We start from the raw sequence: 21,898 nt of genomic DNA on the forward strand, positions 1-21,898 counted from the left end.
CCCTATATGTGGTCTCTGCATTGCCATGGTTCATTCCTGCCTTTCACCATACCACTGATGCTTTCCCTGCCTCTGTCCCAAGTCAGTCCATGGTTTTCAAACTACTGCTGTCCCAGGAGATCCACAAATGGTAACTCATACCTCTGTTGTTGCTCAAGTTCCCACAGAAGCCAGAGGATGCTGGCTCAGGGGACAAGTGTCCAGGCAGGAGTGCCACCAGGCAGTGACGCTTGCAGAGGATATTTATTTGTAAACAAACATATCTCCTGATCAAACTCCCAAATTAACAAGCTTCCCCCCTTCCTGTGCTGACACCTCCGTTGCAATAGCAACAGTCACAGGGATCAAAGGTTTTTCCTACGTTCCCACAATGTGGTTGTCCCTTTCATCCCTCTGAAGTGCTCCAGTCAGTGTGGCTGAGCTGTACTGAAAAGAGTGAGACAGGCAGGATGGCCGCTCTCTGCCAGCAGTAGGAAAATGCATAGACGGTGTTGAGCTTTGACCTTGGGGCAGTAGATGAACTCCCTCCCATGAGGGCCTTACTGGCCTTGGCACTGCCCTGGTGGGTCTGTGTGGGAGCTGCAGTGCTGCTGGTACCACCAACAGTCCTAGAGAGGTTGCTGGGGAAAAACAGAGCAAAAAGGTACCCAGAATAATTTTGTGGCTTGCCAGACTTGGACTCATGGGCAGATTGCTTGTCACTGAGAAGTCTAGCTAGTTTACCCTCAAAATGGTTTTATTTTTGTCTGAAGTGAATGCGTCTCAGCAGGTGGGATTTGCAAAGCCTTGTGAAAACCACAGTGCCTTCTATACTTGAAACAATACTCGTTGTAACAGAGCAGCTAAAGTGATATTTGCAAGTGCTCTGAACTCGTACACCAATATTTCCTCCTTTTCCATTTACCATGAAACTGAATTTCTTTGTTCCTTCTTGTCCTATGATTCACTCTCAACTAATTGGAGAACTACTGTTTTCCTTTTTTGCCATCTGGGTCACCTCCTATAGCTAGCGACCTCACATACTGGCCGCAGGGTTTTCCCTTTCAGACATTAGTTACACCAGCAAAAGCTGTGACACTCAAAGATTCCTCTTTGCGCCTACACGTGTCTCTGATGTCTGTGTAAGCCCACTCACATCTGCTAAATCTCCTGTAGTGTCTTGTTCAAATCTGCACTGCGATCTCTTCTAGCTCTTTGTACATCTACCACAATGAGCATCTCATTCTTTGCAGGGACTCTTAGAGCCTCTCCTGGAAGACACTAATGTAAAAATCCCAGCTCCCAGATATTCCCCAAAGTGTCCTTCTTTAGGGATATCAAAATCATACATGGTTTCTGATAGACCCTGTTCTGAATTTCCCACTTCTCTCAGACCTTTCCACTCCAGTCAGGCCCTGCTCGGCTGCACAGTGATAACAACCCCCTTCACTTTCCGCTTTGCTTTCAATAGTGAACCTTTGGCATTTACGGATTTCAGGTCCGCAGCAGAATATTTGGTTCTTGGAGGACCAACCAGCAACTCCACCAACAGCAGCAGCCAGGTCTGAACCTTAAATGTTTTTGGTAGTATGTATCTGCACTAAAAACCATGCTTTAAAAATAGACTTGATTCATGAAGGCAGATAAGATCAAAGTAGCGGTAGTCTGAGAGACAGATTCTGTCAAGCCTGACGTGCTCTACAGAAAGGGGATGTAAAGATGATGGGATTTCTGCCAGGTTGGTGGGATCCTTGACTACCTCCTCCTCCACTGCTCGATTACAGCCCCAGCATAGGAGGCAGGGCTAAGCAAAAATAGCATTCCTCTATATACACTGGCCCCCAAAGGGTTCAGTTTAAAGCAGTGATTCTCACACAGTGGGGCACACCCCACTCAGGAGGCAACAACGTGTGGCAGAGGGACATGAGAAGGTTTGCTGAACTCTGCCAGACCTGTCCTGGCTCCATGCATGAGGCATGCACAGCAACCCTGGAGCCAGGAGCAGTGGGGAGATATCCAGATGCTTTTGGACAGGCAGCTGCGTCTGTGCACGTAAGGAAAAAGGGTCAAAAGGAGATAAAAACAACCTCAGATGGAACTGCTAATGACACCCCATGGCACACCAAAACCACAATAGGTTTGCACTGAGAAAAGGCAAGCAAAATGTGAGCTTGTGCTGAGCTTGGGCCAGACATACAGACACTAAGTCATGGAGAGCAGCCACAGAAACCTGTCCTCCCGCCGCCTGGTGCAGCAGTTACTGCAGCTGCCACCCCAGCCACGATCCTTTTGCACGGGGACCGCAACTGCTAACGTGAGCAGTGGCATGGCCCTCTTTGTCCCTGCAGCAATCATGCTCTCCGCTCCCCCACTTCCAGAGCTTTCTGGTGTGGGAGCCACTGACTGATGTGCTTTTGTAGCCTCATCTATAGAAAAAGAAAGGGAGGGCAAAATCGCTCTGCACAAAGCTGTGAAATTTCTGTTTCAGCTCTGAAGTGAGACTGAGCTTTGTCAGGGCAGCTGTGGTAGTTGAAAAGCTGCCCTCGGGCACTTCTATTTTGACAGCCGTTCTATTTGCGTGATCACAGTGATGCTCCAAGATCAACGTCTCTCCAAGAGGCATGGGAAATGCTGAACCTGAGTCATCTGCAGTTTCAGGCAGAAATCTGTACAGAGGGGGTGCTCAATTCAAACTGTGAGTATTTGTTTAGATGTAGTGTTCTGTGAACACATCTTTGGGATAGTCCTCAGAAGAAAAACAGCCTTGCCCGTTGAATACTAAAGAGCCAAATAAGTGGGTTTTTTCCTTCTTCACCCTTCCCAAAATGAAGTTACTGGAAGTTAAGGAACTGCTGGTTTAGAGGCAGCAGCTGATCTAAATGGGATTATGGGAAGGGCAGCATGAAAACAAAGCCCACACGCTCCTTGGTCTTTGGCAGAGTAGCAAACTTCATGTTAAAATTTCAAGAGAAGCTAGTAGCTATAATCTGTAGTGCTTTCTATCGCAACGTAAACACAAAGGGGGGAGGTAACAGGGAGAAGAAAACTGATCCAGAAGACCCTATGAGAACCTAGATTCAGGAAACAATTCAGCCTGATCAAGTCAAAAGGTCAGCCCGGCTCTGGTAGGATGTTTACCCTTTGCTAAGTCTTATGTGGTGTAGTAAATTCTCAAAGAAAGGAACCCAAACTGATTCATTCTGCCCATCTGCCAGTGTGGTACGATAGGTGTTACCAGCCTGTGACTTTATCACAAGACTTGTGGTCTCCTTAAAGCTGCAGTGACTACACAAAATAACGGCTAAATGCTAAGTGCCAAGGAGGATCAGCTTTCATTTAAAAGCAAGGTCTTTGGTCTGCTGAGGAGAGCATTCAGCATGGTCCCAGGTTTCTGAAGTCTCAGAGAAACAAGGCAACTCCCAAAATACTTCACAAAAAAAAAATAATCTTAACTCAGTCTCCACATTTCTGAGTGGCAGAGATCAGCAGTACTGTGCGAATAAAAGATGGAGAGAAATAAGAAATGTGGTGTAGGCAATCAGCCACTATAGACCAGCAGGCAAACATCACAGTAAAATGCCCGTCTTGCTTTTCCAGCAGAGTGAGGATGAGAGGAAAGGCTGGATGTGAGTTCTCCTTATGGTCTACTAAAGGAAGCCCAGCATTCCTGTTTCTAATACAAGTCCGTATTCATGCCTCATGCTCTGCAGTGATAGTTAAATCTAGCATCACAGCAACCTGCATTCCACCCCAATCCTTCAATCCTATTATCTTCTGTCCTCGACTGGAACTAAAATTTTTGTGTAAGAGAGAAATATGTTTTTTATAGGAAAGGGAATTCGTGAGGAAGGCAAAGACTCCATCAGCTGCAGTGAACTCTAATTAATACAGACCCAACAACACTTCATGTCTGTTATATCGCAAGGAGATTTAGACTACGGTGAAACATCAACTGAGCCTGCATTTCTGAAGCACAAGCGCACAGCATGGAGAAGCAGTAATCAAAGCAGAACAAAATGAAATGCTGCTAAATAGAAGTAATGCTTTGCCTCAAGGACAGAAATCACTTACTTCGTTTTTCTCTGGCTTTTGCAGAGGAGACGGTGAAGCGCTCCAACTCGTGCCGTACTCACAGCCTGCTCTGCAGAAAGCATTAGCAGGAAGTTCCTAATGATACCACGTACAGTCATAAGTGGCATGACCTAAAAGAGAGTAGATTGCTCATGACTTCATCAGGCGCCCCAAGTGTGTCACTTGTAGTTAGGCACACACTTATAGATAGGAGGGTGGCTGGAACACCCCAGCCTTGAAAATCTTCATCCAGTCATTGCTCGAGAAAGTAATTGTAAAAAGACTTGAGAAAGTCATTGTAAAAAGACATCTATGGATATCTTTGGGGAAGATCTGCTTCTGAAAATATACTGAAAGAGTGAGAAGAGGCAGAAGAAACTGTCTGCTAGTTACTGTAAGTAGAGGATAATCAGAAAGGCAGAAAAACAAGTGGTCAGGACAGGAAAATGCAGAATGAGCAGGAAGATAGATGGAATAAAGAGCATTGTGCTGGTGGGTCTGTGTGTAAGCGCAGCCCAGGCACTGAAGACTGTAGCGTTTCTACAGAACAGAGCACTCAGGATATCAGGGTTTCTGCAAAATTGCTGTAAAGTCAAAGGTTTCAAAAAGCCTTCTGAAACAGCCTGTTCTCAGTGGTAGCCTCCATCTGCGGAGGAGAACAGGTGAAATTTCTGTCTGTACCAGCTCAGCCTGGCTGGACATAGTGCTGGACACAGCCTGTGCGCTGTTCCAAACCTATGATTTCATCTTTGTCCTCCTCTGCATAGACATCAAACCCAAAGAAAGCCATGAAGAAGGATGGGAATAACGTTTCTGAGATGGCTAGAACTGATTTCTCTGTGTAGGTGACCATTCTTCATTCAGAGAAGTGGACCGAAAAGAGGAGAGTGCTCTCCATTTTGAAGAACTGGAGTCTTGGTACAGACCAGTGGGCTCCTCTGTGGTATTTTTGATGTACCAGATCACAGTTCCCATTTGGGTGCAGTCAACTGTGCAGTCAAATACCTGCCTGATTATGCTCTCTGTGATGCTTACTTGCACACACTGATATAGGGTTTAGGATATCCAGAGACACATACGCATTTGCCAACTAAATTTTATGGTGAAACATTGAAAATTGGGTGGTCCTCCACAGAGAAATGGAAGGCAACAGGTCTGTGTGCCCTTAAATCTTGCTGGATCTGGTAAACATTGCTGTTCAGAGTCACTGCTGCTTCATGCTTTCTTCAGTAATATGGCCCCAATCAACATCACCCACAATCATTGCTCTAGCAAGGAAAAGACTGCTGACAAGATTTCGTGTTGGAAGACGCTTTCAAAAACTTTTGACAAGATCTTCTGTGCCTGGAGATGAAAACAGAGCTAGTGCTGCCGTGGGTGGCAGAAACAAACCAAACATCTCAAGTAAGTTTCAAGTCCGTATTCAGCAGAGAGTGTACAAGCAGAACAGCAATATAAATTTTGGCCTGGGTTGTATTGTCCTGGTGTCATATCCAGGCAGAAAAAAGATCAGATGAAAAGCCATTCATAGCAGAAGGCAGAAACGCTCTGGCCTCTGCCTAAATCCAACTGAAGTGAATGGAAATGTTTCTTTGAGCCTCAGTGAGTTTAGATTGGGGACTTTGAGCCTATTTCTTTCTACCTTTTAATTGTGGGGGTGCTATTTGGATAGTTGCCTTTAGGGTAGCATGTTTAAGCAAGTTACGCTCCATACGAGATGTCTTTTCTGCAGGCTTCATCATTTTCCTACTGGGGTACAGTGACTGTCCAAAGACTAAAGGAGAAAAGCATCCAGCTTTGTTTTAGCTCACTTGCTGCATAACACAGACCTTTTGGGGGGGTTTTCACAGCACTATGACAGAGAAAATGCTTGTGCAGTAAACACAAATAACTGTGGAAGACTGATGGGGCCCTATGTCTTTGGAAGACTTTCAGACTGAGTTTTTCACTCTCCTTTTTCATTTAGAAACTATCAAGAGAAAAGCTGGTAGGATATTTGGCGTTTCTCTGTTCCACCATAAATGCTCTGTGTTAGCGTTATCTTCCCCTGATCATGACCAAGAAGAACCTGTGAAACCTCAGAGCATCTGCCACTCCTATTTCCACAGGCGAATGAAGGCAGAGTCACACTCACATAACAGCTCTACAAAAGATTACCCAGGATGACAACTTTTGTACAGTTGTGCATCTTTTTTTTGTAAGCAACTGAGGCTTGTTTTTCTTGGAGAAGGATGGAATATAGCTTTAAATTTTGCAACATGGAAAATGAGGACACGCAAACAGCTCCCTGAAGTATGGGTCATGTTAGGAAAAAGCCAAATCTCTGGCTCTGCTCTTGTTACCAGCCAGCACACTGAATGGGGGCTGAGCTGCAGACCTGTCTGGGGAAGACAGCGTGTACAGGATGGCAAAAATGATAAAAGCAAGGCAGAAAAGTGCTCAAGAGCCTCTCTAGGACAGCAATGGCCAGGGGCTAAGAAGCATTGAGGACTGAAGTCTGCTCAGCTCTGTGCTCCTCTGGCCAAGCACTGTACCAGTCCCCCTGCACTGGTATGATATACCAGCTGTGCCTAATAAAGACTCTCGGTAGCTTGTGGTTCAAACTTGGTTTATCTGTGACAGTGGCCGTGATGCTGTTGATCTGGGACAGGGACAAAAACCAGCTGTGGGGTTGGATCCCTCAAGCCAGATAGTGTGGGATGAGCTCTGTGCTAAAACCAAAGCTCAGCTTCCTCCCAGCAATTGCCTGCCTGCAGAGTCTTCCCCTTGCACATGCAGTGTAGCTCTGCTCCACCCTGGCCATCAGGCCCACAGAGTGGCCCAGCACAGAGCTGACATGGCTTTCTGGCTTCCCGTGCATGTCCAATTCATAGCACGCAGTCTGTGGGGAATGCAGAAACCTCCCTGTTCTGCTGCTGGAAATGAAATGCCGAGGTGTCAGCTGCTGAGATTTTTGATGCACCGGCTTTTCTACACATGATGCATGCTGTGCTACCCTAGGGTGGGATGACACGGTCAGATTCCTTCTGGTTTGTCAAGCTGGATAAATGCCTGCATCTCACATCTGCGCTTGAAAGTCCTCCTGCTTTTGATTTGCCCATTTTTGTGAACAGCGTGTAGAAATTTCATCGTCCTCAGTTTTCACTGGTACAGTGATGTACTGTGTGCCTCACGGGTGAAAATCCGTTAAGTGAAATACATGACCCTATTGGGTTGGGCTGAGATGGAGTTATTTTTCCCAATAGCAGCCCTCATAGCGCTGTGCTTTCTACTCATATCTAGAAAAGTGTTGATAACACACCAGGGTTTTGGCTACTGCTGAGCAGTGCTCGCACAGCATCAAGGCTGCATCTCCAGTATTCCCACCCCCCCTCACCCCCAGTTGGCTGGGTGTGGTCAAGATCTTAGGAGGGGACGTAGCCAAGACACCTGACCCAAAGTGACCAAAGGGAAAAGGAGGAGGAAAGGGGGGCATTTTACAACGTTTGGTCTTCCAGAGCAACGGCTACAGGTACGGAAGCCCTGCTTCCTGGGAATTGGCTGGACATCACCTCCTAATGGGAAGTAGAGAATAAAATCTTTGTTTTCCTTTTGATATCGTGCACAGCCTTTGCTTTTGCTTTTATTAAACTGCCTTTATCTTGACACACAAGTTTTGGGTTTTTTTCTTTTCCATCTCATTTTCTCCCCGCCTGCCCTGCTGATGAGGGGAGTGATAGAGTGGCTTGGTGGCAACTGGCGTCCAGCCAAGGTCAAACCGTCACAGTGACTGAACATGCCCTCATCAAGGAAAGGTCTCTCACCCCAAAGAGAAAAGCCCTACCATTTTTGACAGTCCTAGCCCTTCATGCACTGGGATTAATAAGTACCCTGGCAAGAGCTCCCTGGCGTAGTGCAGCTGGTTGTCACCTGGTGCATCTTAGAAACCTTTGACTCAGCTGACTTCTCTGGGGCAACAGCAGATTTGTCTTCTGTATGGTAAGAGTAAAGAGGTGCCAGTCTCTATGCTGGGGTCCTTGGGATGAGGTGGGGCATGCAGCTGTGTTATATCTAACAGCCTCTTTGGGAGAGCCTGCTGCCAGCAACTCACCCACAGCCAGCTCCATCTCTGAACATGCATGTCCTCAAACATCCCAGCCTGTCCATGTTGTTCTTTTGTTCAGCTCAAACTGCTGGAATAAAAGGCAACCGAAAACTATAAAAAGAATCAGATAGCAGACGCTGATCACTGCCTGGCCACCCCGAGTGCTGCACTGCGCCGCCAGCTCGGCTCTGCCACTCACACTGCGCTTGCAGCCCGGGTCGCGCATGGCCTTTTGACAGATATGTCTGGCTTTTTTTTTTTTTTTTTTAATAAAACGCCCTCGTTATACTAGGAAACTATAGAACCCACAGGGTCAAAAAGGTTACGGTTGTTAGTGCATGGGGGAGGAAAAGGGTCTGGCTCAAAGAACACACATTTCTGATTGTTTTTAGAAACTCAAAGCAGCAGCAGTGGTGGGCCAACACCTGAAGTTGGTTTAACCTTAGCAAACTCAGTGGGAAGAACCGATTGCAGATCTATAGCATGATCTAATTCCTGAGCAACCACATTTAACCTGTGATGCAAATACACGGAAATTGAAGCTGGTTTTGCACCTTCTACACACAGGGCTGTAATTTCAAGCCTCACTTTGTTTTTAACTTGGAAGGCTTCCGTGAAAGAGCCAAAAGCTGATGAAACTGCAGTATTTCCGTATGCATTAAGGGGATGATTCGCTGAGGAGGTACGACTTTTTAATGTGGCTGCCCAGAGCTCTGTGCTGCTGCATGGTTCTTTTGGTTTTGGTTATTATGTCTCAGGTTAATACAAAAACTGTGTCAACCACAGAAACAAAATCATAAAATTTGTTTTCTCATTCAAAATCCCCAGTGAAGTGAATGGCCGAAGGACAGGGAATTGGCATACCCAGTGTAAGTGCCTTGGACAAACCTGGGGTTTGGATCAACCAAATCCCACTCAAACACCTCTGCCATATATCCAAAATTTTTTTCACTCCTGTTGTTTCCACCTTAGCCTCCAACAGTTTGCTCTGCAGGTAGGCTTGACCAAGCCGATGTGGCAGAATTTCAAAGGGCTATGGTGTTCATATTGCATCAGCTCCTCCTAGTATGGCCAGGGAGCCTTGCTGCCAGCTCTACACGGCAAAGACCCTGGCAGTCCGCCTTGGAGAGCTGCTCCAAGCCCTCGGAGGGTGAGTGGCTTTAGGAAGCTTGTGCCCTGCTAGGGGAAACTGCCACTGAACTGGCAGGCGCCTGTGGGTTACCCCCAACACGTCTGCGCTGGGACTTCAGTGCTGAGGGGCACCTTAGAGAAATGCTGTAGACAGGAAAGCAGGAAACATTTTGCAGAGCAGAGATAACATTGAAAATTATAGTCTGTAAATGGTTTGATTTACTGATTTGCATGTACGGGAGCTGCCATGTAAGCATCACAGGAAAAGGAAATGGGACGGAGGAGGAGTGGGAGGAAAAAGACAACAGGACAACAAAACAGGTTGGCAGATTTCACTGGGGACAGGACTTAATGTCCTGGGTTTTTCTCCTGAGCACAATGTGTTGTGGAGGTCTACGATTGCACACAAACACTGAGGATGTGATTCCTTTGATTCAACAGGAAATGTCTGTATTTATCTAAAAAGATGGGCAACATCTTGGGATTCTCCTACACTGGGAATTCCCTCTTGTATAGAGCTGGAATCACCCTGGGCATGCTAGCCCTTACCTCAAGCAAATCAGTCCCTGTGCCACTGCTCTGAACTTCAACACCTCTGTGTGATGGAGAAGTGGTTGCAGAGCAGGCATAGGATGGCAGAGTTGTCCCTCCCCATGCTCGATTTCTCAGACTTTCTCAAAAGCCCCTTTTGCAAGAAGACCTGAGAGGTCTGCGTGACTTCCTTGTGAAATGACCCCCCCCGCATGACGTGAGCCTTAGCAAGCCATGGGAGAAACAGCTCCTGCCAGCAGCATGTAGCTCCATAAGAGCATCAGGGAGAATCGCTCTGTGCAACTGATTTTTTTTGAGCCTTTGCCAGATGTTTTGTGATCTGCCCGACTCCACCTCAGTGGGGAAGCTCACAGAGTTGCACAGGCTCTTTACAATTACTTGTTCCTTCATTTTGCTCTGCTTTCTTTGTTTCACTGGCCTCCAGTGGGGAAACTGAGGCTCACGCATGGGTGATGACCCGGGTGATGATACCTCTGCAGTGGCCAGGCCATGACACCACCTCCTGCAAAGTTAGATCGTTGCCCTCGATCCCTCTCTTGAGGCATCTTCTCTAAGTTTTGAGGGATGCTAGTATATGTGAAAGGCCCTTCCAGTCTCTGCTGCTGTATTGTCATGAGCAACTTAATGTTCTGGAGAAAGGAAAGTGCCTGATGAAGACATGACCTTGAGACTTCAATTAAAGCGAGAGATTTAATGCGGCACATATCTTGAGATATTCGCTTCACTTTTTCTCCAATAAATTCCCTGGTACAGTCTGAAAAAGTAAGTATGGTCTTCTTTGAGTTGTCTAGGTATATATACACACCGAGGGGAAAAATTCGAAGTTTTTTTCCCATCCTTTCCCACCAGTTTTTCAGATCCTCTTACTCCATCATAAAGATGGAACAGACAACAGAAAAATCTACTGGAAATCACCCTTGAAAACCCTGACTTCTGAGCTCTGGCACAATTTTCTCAGTATAAGTAGAACTTCCTATAAATTGGTCCTGGGATTTTGTCTTGTGTTCAGCAGTGTCCATTCACTTAAACAATGAATTTACAGCCTCCTTTTCCAAACGCTATTTCCAGCCCTACTTGGTGCTGGGAGTGTATTTTCTGAAAACGTATTTCTGAAGCAACCCTATTAATTGGAAAGATTCTTTAACATTAAAAGACGTCCCTGCCATCATCTTTTCTCCTGACACTACAGCAGCTTGGGTCATTTTGTAAATAAAGCTACCGATGGAAAGATAAATGGTGTGGCTCCACCTGGTACTGGTGTAGTCCAGGCATATTTTAACTGGTGAGGCTGGAGCTGGGCAGGCTGTCTGCCCGGCAGTCTGTGGTGTGTGAGAGTGATACCTGAGTGAGCTTCTCTAGAGTGAGTTTGCAGAGTGGAAGCAGGTGGACCTTGACACCACAAAGCTCTGTATACTCCAGGTTACCCAGACGTGGGGTGTTTTTGCATGAAAATTCAGTGCAGGCAAACCTGCAGGCTTCAACATTTTAAGAAATGCAAATATCTGCTAATTCTCCACCAGCTTTAGTAGCGTATGTGGCCAAATAATGGGAAGGAAACAGATGCGTCTCAGTTCTAGACTGAGCTTGTGGGCTCTTTTCATTAATCTCATCTCTGTCTGAGTCTTATTTTTCTCCATTTAAAAAGACAGCTGTGACTTCCTTTGAAGATATTTTGAGATGAAGTGGCAAAAAGATACTGTATGAGACCCAAGAATTATTGCAAATTACAGAAAATATAGATATCTATGTTTAATGAACACGCATGAAATCCACAGAGTTCTGCGGAACTAAATGCCAAGACTCCTGCCGACCTGACTGGGCAAAAGCTCCATGGTCTGCTGTGCCAACATCACTGCTCAGATCCCAGGCAAACAGAACCCAGTCTGGCAGGAGAAAGGCAAATTGCAGTCCAGCTGCATCCCGGAGCTGCAGCTTATGGAATACATGCACCAGATACATGGGCCAAAATAAAGCATGTCTTGTGTTAGGCTCCCAAGTGCCAGATACCCAAGAAAACACTAACACAAGCCTGACTTTCATTATGCTACAATGGCTCTTTCTTCTCCTATCACCTCAGGTGACATCCCAATGCTTTTGGGAGGAGGAGGAAAGTGCTGTGGGGACAGAAGAAGAAACAAGATGGTCCAGAAAAGATGTAGTGTCTTTGCTCTACTTGGTTTTAAGATGCTTTAGATGCCTACATGTTGGTGAGGGCTCTGGCCTGTGATATACAAGTTCATTTCTTCTGTGGACAAATGAACATGAGTATGTGTAGGTAGCTGTAGGAGCAGCCACTGATTCACTAAGGATGTTTTTGGGCGCCATGGAGAAATCTCTCATTGCATTACTACAGCCAGGCAGTCCCTTTGCTCAGGACTCTAAAGAAGACCAGGAAAGCAGCAGCCACAGCAGAAGTGATGGTCATCAGCCTCCTGGTACCCACCTCAGGTGATTCATGCTTCATACATTCTGCTTTGTATGAAAACAGCCGCTTGTGCTCTCAGTCTGCTCCTCAGCAGACCTCCCGAAAGAGCCACCTAGGCCTGCAGTTTCTACTGAGTCCATACTGCAATATTTTTCATTTGCACTGTTGTAGTTAACACCCTGCTGTGTGGACCAGGCCCCCTTTCTTATAAGAACTGCACAAAACCAGCAGGAAGGGACACCAGAATGCTGTAAGCTGCAATTTAACACAGCATCTAAATCACTGCATGAGGGCACAGCTCCAGGAGGCAGGGTAAGCCAATATCCCAGTCCACCTCTCTCCAAAGGGGAAGGTCCAGCTCTCTTCCAAAATAAACAACAGGGTAGTTTTCTGCCATTTCAGTGGATTTAGAATTGGCCCAGCCAAGGCTCTGACAAATGCCAGAGATGGTACAGAGGCAGCTGGCAGCAAATTGCTATGTTGGCTCAGCTGCCTGCAGAACTGCAGCTTATATCAGTCTGAAGCATGTGCTTAAAATTCTTTACGAATTGAGGCCTTATTACTGGACCAGGGCTATGGAGCTAGATCTGGGAACACTTTAGTAAGTGGATCTCTAGCAGAACAGCAACAGGCTCCCAGTGGCTGTTCCTATTAGTGCATGGCAGTACAATTTAAAAAATGCTTTGCTTCTGTCTGCTGGTTGGTGGAATAACAGCCAGGGATGTGTCACCTCATTTTGTTGCTTTCAAATTTTATTTAAAAAAATAAATAATAAAATGGACACAGTGGACACCAGGCCTGTTTCCCTAGAAAGCTTCTTAGCAATCTAAAGGCATAGAAACAGGAGAGAATAAAGGCTGGCATATTTATAAAAAGGGCACTTGGTGTTCCCCTGTAGCGGTTTGTTGTAGTGAACGATGAGTGTGTCATGGTGATCTAGAATTTGCACACCTATTCCCAGCAGCAATGTTTTCTGTTAGGATACCATCTTTTATCTCCCTGTTAGAGGGGGTATTGCTGGAAGCAGCAGTGGTAGGACAGCAAAACAAGGAATAAGCATCTTATGATGACAAATTCCTTTTGAAAAGTGCTAGCAGCGTGGTGGTATTCAGTCTTCACAGTCTAATCCATTATTTGGGAATGAAGATAAGCAAACTCTTGTAGTTAAAACCTTTTCAAGCTCAATCACAAAATCGAATGAAAAGCTGTCTTCAAATGCAATGTACTTTATAAGGTGAATAAGAAATTCAAAATAGTCTAAAATGAAGAAAAAGATCCTACCCGCTCTTGGTCTTTTTATGGTAACTACCAGATTACAGATAGTCCCTACTTCCATGTCTGCTACTGAATTTCAGTTCACTTTACTTTAGCATATTTGAGGGGAGTTTGTTTATGGTGTAGCTACGGGGAATTTCCAGATGGAAAGGAGGAGTTAGTACATACAAAGCCGGACTCTGAGCTTTTCTTCTGAGCTTTGGTTTTTTTCTGAGAAGGAAAAAACAAAACAACAGTTCCCTTTTACTGGTGCTTTTTCATCTGCCTGTGTAGGTGGTATGTTGAGATTATAGTTTGATGGAGATTAAAGAAAGCGTGACTGCTATGTAACTTCTGTCAGAAGGGGGAATCCCAGCTCTTTTAAGTGCATGCGCAGCTAGACATGGGTGCTGTTATTATAGGGTTCAAAAGAAATACCAGCCCGAACAATCCCCTTCTCCCCAAACCTCCCCTAGATTTCCAGCATGCACAAAAGCAGGCCAGGTCCTTGGCTGGGGAGGTTTCTGCCGGCATTGGTGTTCGGTTGCTGAGTCTGGCTCTGAGTCTCACCCCTGTTGCACCCTTTGCTCTGCGTTGAGTCTGAAGAGGACACACTGGCTTAAAGCATCTCCTGCAGAGATGCGCAGCCTGGCTCTGGAGATGCAAAGAACAGAGACCCCACCAGTCCTCAAGCTGTGTTTGGTCACTTCCCATGGTATTTTGTCCCAGCTATCAAAGAGCACTGCTGAAAACTGGCTCCTTTCTTCCAGGCTCAGTGTGTCTGGACTCAGCAGAAGCCAGAGCATCATTTATATATGAGGAGTACATGTGTTTTATACACAAGGAACATGTCTAGTTCAACCTTCTCACCTAAAGGAAAGCAGTCTTTAGTTGCTGGTGTTATCTTCCATGTAAATCCAGGGTACAAAAAAAGGCGTAACTCCCAGAAGCCATTCTTAGTAGAACAACAGACACTTAACATGAGCCCCCCCTTTCTGTCTAGCCCACACCTAACCCACAATCCATTTCTCTCCTTAGAAATCATGCTTTTTATCATCTCTAATCCCTAGATACCTGCAGCTGAGTCCTCCCATGTGCCCAGTGCTGAGCAGCGAAGCACCTAATCTTGGTGTGGATTCAAAAATGTGGTGAAATCAGGAGTCTCAGTACAGCAGATCTGCAAAACCACCTCACATCAACAGGTCCTTCCAGAAAATGCTGACACACTTGGGATTTACTTTTTAAATCCTGTTGTTATCTTTTTCTTTAGGATATGGCAATCCGGCAGCTGTAGTCCTTGACTCCCCAGCTGGTGGTGGGCACCAGTCTGTGCCTGTTGGCTCCTATGAGGATCTTGGTTGTTCTGGAGAAAAGATGTGATGAAGAGAGAAGGGGTGGAAGAGGGTGAGGCCTGTACCTCTCTCACCAAAAGCAGGCCAAGTATATGGAAAATACATTTATGTTTCAGAAGGAAAGCGATTGGGGAACTGGCCTGGCAGCTGGGGAACTCGGCTCTCAGAAGGAAGTCCTGGTCCCTGGTGCCAGGGCTATTTTTGTCTTTTAACAGACAGCTGTAATCCATCAAACGGAGAAATAGTCCTGACAGCTGGGCCCAAAACACAACTGCTGCCCATGCACCCTGCCAAAGGTCATGCTCATGGCCAGACCTGTGCTGGGAAGGATAAAAGGCTGCGGTGATAGCTAGGAACTCAAGAAACAAGTCGTTTTTTTGTGCAAATGTTTGTGCAATTAGCCTGCACACGGTCACAGAAGACTAAGTGATTTAATGTAATGAATAAGGACTAGAGCCAATAAAACGCTGAAGAGCAGAGTGAGCCCTGAACCTCACATAGGATGGTGTTTGCTCTGGTCTTGGAGCTGCAGGTCACAGGTAGTTCATGGTGCCCTTTTTTTCAGATTGCTTTGAAGAATGCACGCATGGGAAGTGCGTGGACAACATAAGACAATAAGAGTGGCTTTGCTGGGGCAGCAAAGGTCTGTCCAGCTCAAGATCCAGTCTCCAGAGGTGGCTAAATGCAGTCCCTGGGGAAAAGCTGCGTAACAGGGGCAGCACACGGTATCCTTCCCCCGCAGCCTCTTCCTGACTCCATGAGTCTGCAGATCAGGTTCTACTTCAGAATTGATCTTTCTAGTGCTGTGCATGAACGTGCAAAGATAAAATCATTACTCTACATCTCTGCCTACATGTAACACTGCATACACACTCACAGGTGCTCTGTTTCCTTATGTTACAGTGCTGTACTGGAAGCCCATGCTGTGACTGTTCATTTGCATTTGAAATCTCTCACTTCCCCAGCTCTCCCATCAGTTATGGGATAACTTTTAGTGTTTTACAGGACATGGTTTTGTTTCCTGGTACAGCATCCAATGCCTTGGAAAACTCTGAATCCATCACGTCTGGACCAGACTCATAAAAGCTGGAACTCAGTTTGGCAAATACGTCTTGTTGTTCTTTGAAAGAAGTTCATTAGCATTTGCTGCGCTCCCACCCTTAGCTCACAGTTGTTTGCATCTGTCACCTCTCTTTGACTGTACTTACCCAGTTCATCCTCTGTACCCTCTGGGAGTATCGATACGCTATGAGCACTGCTTCAAATGGCAGCGTGAGAGAGATCGTGTCACCTCTTTCAAGAACGCTAATTAGCCAGAGTGCTCATTTTAAGTAGTTTTTTCCCTAGTAGACCTTGTTTATCATCCTCTTGATATTACTGAGCAAAAAAGTCCATCAGCAGCCCCATGTTATACATGTACACGATCTGACTGCTTTCTGAATACAGACAAATGTTAAGTACACTCCTTTTTTACATTACTGTTAATCTTACTACCTGTCTCTAGTGATACTCCTGAACTATTGTTAAGCTACTTTTGTTCTTGGTAGATGTTAAAATAGTTTCTTTGCTCTGTTCTGAGATGCTTCCAGATGTTCTAATTTCACTTACTCATTTCTCACACTTACTAACTTCTTATTAACTTTTATATTAATTGGCAGCTGTTTCCCCCTTTCACATCTGGGATAGATTGCTTTTCTATTTCACACTGATTCCTTCACTTTGTCACTGAAGCAGAGTGAGATTTTTAGCATGATCTGTTTGCACTCTTGACTTTGAAATCCTGACTTTTTGACCATATAATAAACCCTTAAAGGACTTCTTCATTCAGACTTTTCTGCCTGCATTTTTTTTCTACCAGTGAATCTGGATTGTAACTTTCCTTGAGTTAGAGAACTTGCCCTTTTAATGCCGAGTGTTTAGGGCAGTCAACACTACAAATAACCAGGCCACAACCATGATGGCTGGTCTTCAGAGGGCAACAAACTTTCTGCCCAGCAATTAGTTTGCCATTGTATGTCGTGATGAATGCTTTCACCTTGGGTGCAGTACCTGCTGGGTTAGAGAATCACCTGTATCACCTAAATGCTATTTTTTCTATTGCCTGCATACATCTCTAGCATACATCTCCCACTCTGAAGTCCTCCATGCATACAGAACTTTTGTTTCCACGAATTGGCTGAGGGTTTAATGAACAATGGCTTTAAGGAACAGCTTATTCTGCTTTTTGACTTTCTGACTTTGTTTGATGGTCTGTAGCAGATCATTCTGCAGATATTCTTCCTCTTCTGTTCAGCATCTTGTAAATCTGACTTAGCAACTCACAAACTGATAGTGATGATATCGAGAACTACCCCCAGTCTGCTCTTCCTAATCAACAGTTTTATTACAGTAATCAGGAAAGTCATCTCACCAGGCTTCTGTGGCATCAGTTACGTCAAGTTCCTTCACAAGTAACATAACTTTCAGTTCTTCTCATTTGTTACTGACATTTCTGACACCAGTATAAATGACTACAAGTTCTCATTTTTTCTCATTCAGTCTTGCTGAGTTGTCTGCATGTGGAGTTGCCTGACACTCACTTTCTCAGCACTGTCTTTAGTGTGGCCAGTCTAACCAGCCCTGTATGGTACCCTGTAAGAATATGTGGAACCTGCATGTAAAAGTAATTTCTTTTCTGTCCCTGCTGTCACCCCTCTTCCTCAAGAACAGGAGACAAGCAAAAGCAAATGTGGTTGCCTCCCGCCTGTTGTGCTGGCCACCTACAGCTTATTCCGCAGGTTGTTGTGTTTTGCCATGATATGTCAGAATGTCAGTCAAATACAAACCTTCCTTTTTGTGTTCATGCGATTATTTCATATCAGCTCTAGCTGCACGAACACAAGAATGACCTGAATGCTCATGAGAAAATATTTTGTTTTAGGAGGTTTCAAGATCAGTTTTGCTGATCTGTCGCTATTCACGTGAATATCAGCAAGCGAGACCAACTCTAAACCACTGTTACAGTAATAAAAAACAAAACATCGTTTATAATATCTGGATCAAGGGAAGGTGCTTGTGAGACAAGCCGTTGTGGTGGGAGTGTCTTTCAGGAAGGAGGAAGGGAAGAGAGCGTGAGACGGTAATAGCAAGTGAGTGTGTATTTGAGAAAGTGAGAAACACATCACGAGCCAGGCAGCCTCCCACTTTGGGAGCTGCTGCAGTACGTGGCGGGGCAACACGGTGCCCAGCAGCACAGTCCCAGCTCCTGGCTCCCAGCTCTCACCCTATAGCAAGGTGGCCAAGTCCACCCAGGACTTGCCCAGGTGGAGGGGATGACCTGGCTACTGGAGGAACATAACAGAAATCTTGAGCCAAAGGAAGGCATCTTCTGCATAAAGGCTACAGAGGTAGATAGATAGCTGTTACGATGCCATGACCCACAGCATGGATGCTGCATCAAGTAGTGTGAAGAAGGTTGGATGGAGCCTCCTGAGAGCAGTAAGGAACGTAAGGATGGAAAAGAGTCATCACTGTGTCAGGTCTAGAAAGTCAGGACAAGGCTTGAAGGCATTACAGTCAGTCTAGGCACAAAATGAAAAAATAGGAAGAGTAGGTTGCTGCAGGGAGGGCAAGGTGGTTTCTGTGGTGGTGGGATTTTGGATAGGAAGTCAGGGGAGAGGAATTTGTGCTACTGGAGGTGGGGGATGGTGAGGAAGGTGTGGGGAGGAGATTTTGCTGTGAGCAAGGTGAGAAAAACCCCAGAGTCTGGTCATGCTGTACGAAGGCAAAAGTTGTCGAATCTGACTGTGGGGAGAGAATAAGACAGGAGAAGAAAAGGAGAGTGAATCTGGCATGGAAGTGAAGGAGGGAGTTAGTAGGAATGGGAATGGGTCTAAAAGAAAGATTTATTGTAGGAGGAGCAGTCTTTGAGCTGGTGGTGGGATGTGTAAGAGTTCACAGTTACAGAGAGGTCAGACTAACAATACAGATGAAAACATCCTTCTCAGAAAAATGGCTACTGTGATAAGGAATAGGGACAAGTTTGCCAAGGGAGGAACCGGCAAATGGTGGTGATGCCTTCACTGGCAAAGCCCGCAGAGATGACTTGTGGGTCACACACCAAGGGATTAAAGTCCAGCTCTTGGAGCAGACAGGGCTGACAGTTCACCAGGATGGAATGGAGTCAGCTGTACCCACCACCAGGTTTGTTAGCTTCTCCTTGGAGATGAAAGCAGTAAGGAGAAGCTCAGGAGAAGAGAGTGGGCAGATAAGCAGGCGGTATCCGTTGTCCTGAGAGGTGAAGCACGAAGCCACCTGTTTCCTGAATTGAGACCTGGCTACAAGAGAGCTGAGAACAACTGTCCCAAATGGGGAAAGGGACCGGAGAGAACCCCAGGAGCAAGCAAGGAGGGCATCTAGTGATGGCCGAGAGCATTGCGGGGGTTTCCCTCCATCCCTTCGGCTGGTGGCACCGCGGTGCCTTCCCACTGACTCAGAAAATTTCCTGAGGCTGTGCTGAAACTCCTCTCTCTGCATGCACCAAAACTGTTTTGTATTTGTTTTTTTTAGGGGAAGGTGTCAAAATGCAAATGAAGCTTTCTAGCTCCTCTCTGACTGTCTGACTGGGAAATAGAGTTACCAGGAAAGCACGTGTCAGAGGAGAATTGGGTTGCCTGTCTGTCTGTCTGCTTGTCTGTCCCCAGGCAGGACCTCCTGGATGGTTGGACAACCATCACAACTGCTACAGCCAGGGCTGTCACCAACTGGCCACCCCACCAGGGTCACAAGTCCAGGTCCAAAAGGCTACATGAGAGCTGGTCTGAATGCAGCCTTATTTTTGATGGGAAAGGCAATTTTTAATTCTTAAAAGTAAAAAATTCACTTTACTTCTTTACCGCTTTGCTACTTTACTTCTCCACTGCCCATGGATAATGTCCGCAGCCCCTCTCACATGTAGGTGCCCTCTTTCCTTGCCAGCACATATTTGGTTCCATGTACCCGAAGGACAGAGCCTGGACCCCCACCGGCGGAGGAGCACGACTTTGCCTGGGAAGCCACTGGGTAGGATGCCTCACACTGGGCCAGGAGCAGCTCGCCAGGGCTACCTGCTGCTGACACCAAGCTGGTTTTAATTTTCTGCTTGGCTATTTATTAAAGAGACCCTGCGGCGGCAGAGAGGAGCCCATGCACGCTCTCGGTGTGTGAGCGCTTAGACAGTGCTCATTTACATTTTGCCTGTGTTGTGTTAGGCTGGCTGCCTCGATAAATATCCTCGAACGCCTGCTGCACGTGCAGAGATCTTCTCGTCCTTGCATGACTAAAGGGAGCTCACACACTTCCATGCAGAGGACTCAGAGGTGGTGCAGTAAAAGTGGTCATGATTTAGTGATCTGAAGGGAACCTTTCAGAGCTTATGCAGTCAGGGATAGCTGCTTTCCCCCCTCCCCCCCCCCCCCCCGCCCCGGGTCACTCATTGTAAAACTATTTGAGTTACTCAGGGGTAGAGAAAATTATCAAAGAGTTTAAGAGGCAAATTCAGACATGCCTCGGCTGTGCAGGCTGCACATCCAACCTCTTTGCTCGTAGAAGGAATGTAGCTGTTTCCATGTTGAAAAAATAACATGACTAAGATATAGTGCGTTTGAATAATAAAGCAACCCAGTCTGGGCCCTGTGGAGTGTTAAAAGCAAGACCCAGCTTGTAACGTGGCTTTGAAGCATCTTGTACCTCTAACTGATAGATGCTTTTTGTCTGAACCTCTCAAACCAGAGGTTTCAGGAATGTCCCAGGCTGACTCTACAAATACTGCAGAAGGGATGTCATCCTCAGGGCATGGGGAACAACTCTCTGTTCTCACCGAGGCATTGGTCTGTCCCCCTGCTCTGCTCCCCACAGCTATAGCTTCTCTTGGCTATACCTGGCTGGATGACCCGGTCTTGGAAAGTGCTCAGTCTTGGCAGGGAAAATGTCTGGGACACTGTGGGTACAACGGGCAAAGCCAGGGAGGCCCTTGTCAGCATTAGATCGCAAAAGTGGGATACAGAGAAAGGTTTCATGTGCCTCTGTGGCTGTCACTTGAGTCAATGATGAGAAAAAAAGTTGGGAAGAGCCCTGCCAACATTTAGACTTTAAGGCCATTTGTCATTCTCCCCAGGTTCTTTGAAAATGATGGATAACACTCAAACTCACCGCTTGGGCCATTCACTTTTTTCATTACTGTTTTGGAGAACACCAAAACGTAATGGACACAAAAAACACCCACAAAGCTGCGAATGATTCTAGCAGGCCACTTTCAGCTGCCATTAAAAGGATTTTGGACAAATGTTCAGCATCCCTGGAGAACAGTAGCTTCATCTGGGTGATTGACACTGGTCATATTAAAAATGTGGACTGGTGGGGACTCCATCTCCAAGACTGGAGACGGTTCCCCTGGTCTAGGGATGAGCTTAAAATCTCAACCATGCACTTCTTCCCATGGTTTGTCCTAGGTTTTTCTATACGGAGCTGGTAGGTGGTCTTGTCCCACCCAAGATTTTATAGAGATTTAATTTTTCCCAAATCAGTTGATATGTTTTTCCTAAAACACCAGCATGACCACCACCACAAATGAATAAATAAATAAATAATCCTGCATCCCAAAAGCAAATAAATTATTCAGGGTGCTCCCTGGGTATAAAATCTCTGGAGCGGCGACATTTAGGAGGCTGTGGATGAGCTACTCTGCAGCGTCATGAAAATTTCATGCTCACTTGGCAAGGAAGTTGGTGAGTCAGGCAAATGAGCTCTTACGCCGTTTCCCTGACCTGGATACAAACATCCACAGTTTCAGATTACCGCTGTGGGTGTACAGCTCGGAGATGGAGAGACCCAAGTGCGTTTAGGCCTTCAACATCCAAGGAGACCGAGATTCAGATGTGTGACACCCTTAGAGATTTTTTTTTTTTAAATTTCAGCCCTGGTGCCCTAAAATATACTGGCCTTACAGATGGATTCTTGGTTCCTAAATGCAAAGGTTCAAGTCATGCACAGAGCATCTCCCTGCCAGTAACGTTATTGCTCTGCTGGGAGTCA

At 46.0% G+C, this 21,898-nt stretch overlaps 1 protein-coding gene across 4 annotated transcripts in view; it reads right to left on the reverse strand.

Annotated features, from left to right (window-relative positions):
• Positions 1-21,898, reverse strand: part of GPR132 (G protein-coupled receptor 132) — an 87,591-nt gene that overhangs the window by 14,229 nt on the left and 51,464 nt on the right. Inside the window, exon 2 of one of the 4 annotated variants that reach the window (XM_035900405.1) lies at positions 4,051-4,181. The exons of the other annotated variants lie outside the window; for them this stretch is intronic. The gene's annotated coding sequence lies outside the window, so the exon portion shown is untranslated. The remainder of the gene's footprint in view (positions 1-4,050; positions 4,182-21,898) is intronic. 4 annotated transcript variants of the gene reach the window in all.

Source organism: Egretta garzetta, unplaced genomic scaffold, assembly GCF_000687185.1.
Source record: "Egretta garzetta isolate BGI_Z169 unplaced genomic scaffold, ASM68718v1 scaffold508, whole genome shotgun sequence".
In the NCBI taxonomy this organism is placed as follows: domain Eukaryota; kingdom Metazoa; phylum Chordata; class Aves; order Pelecaniformes; family Ardeidae; genus Egretta; species Egretta garzetta.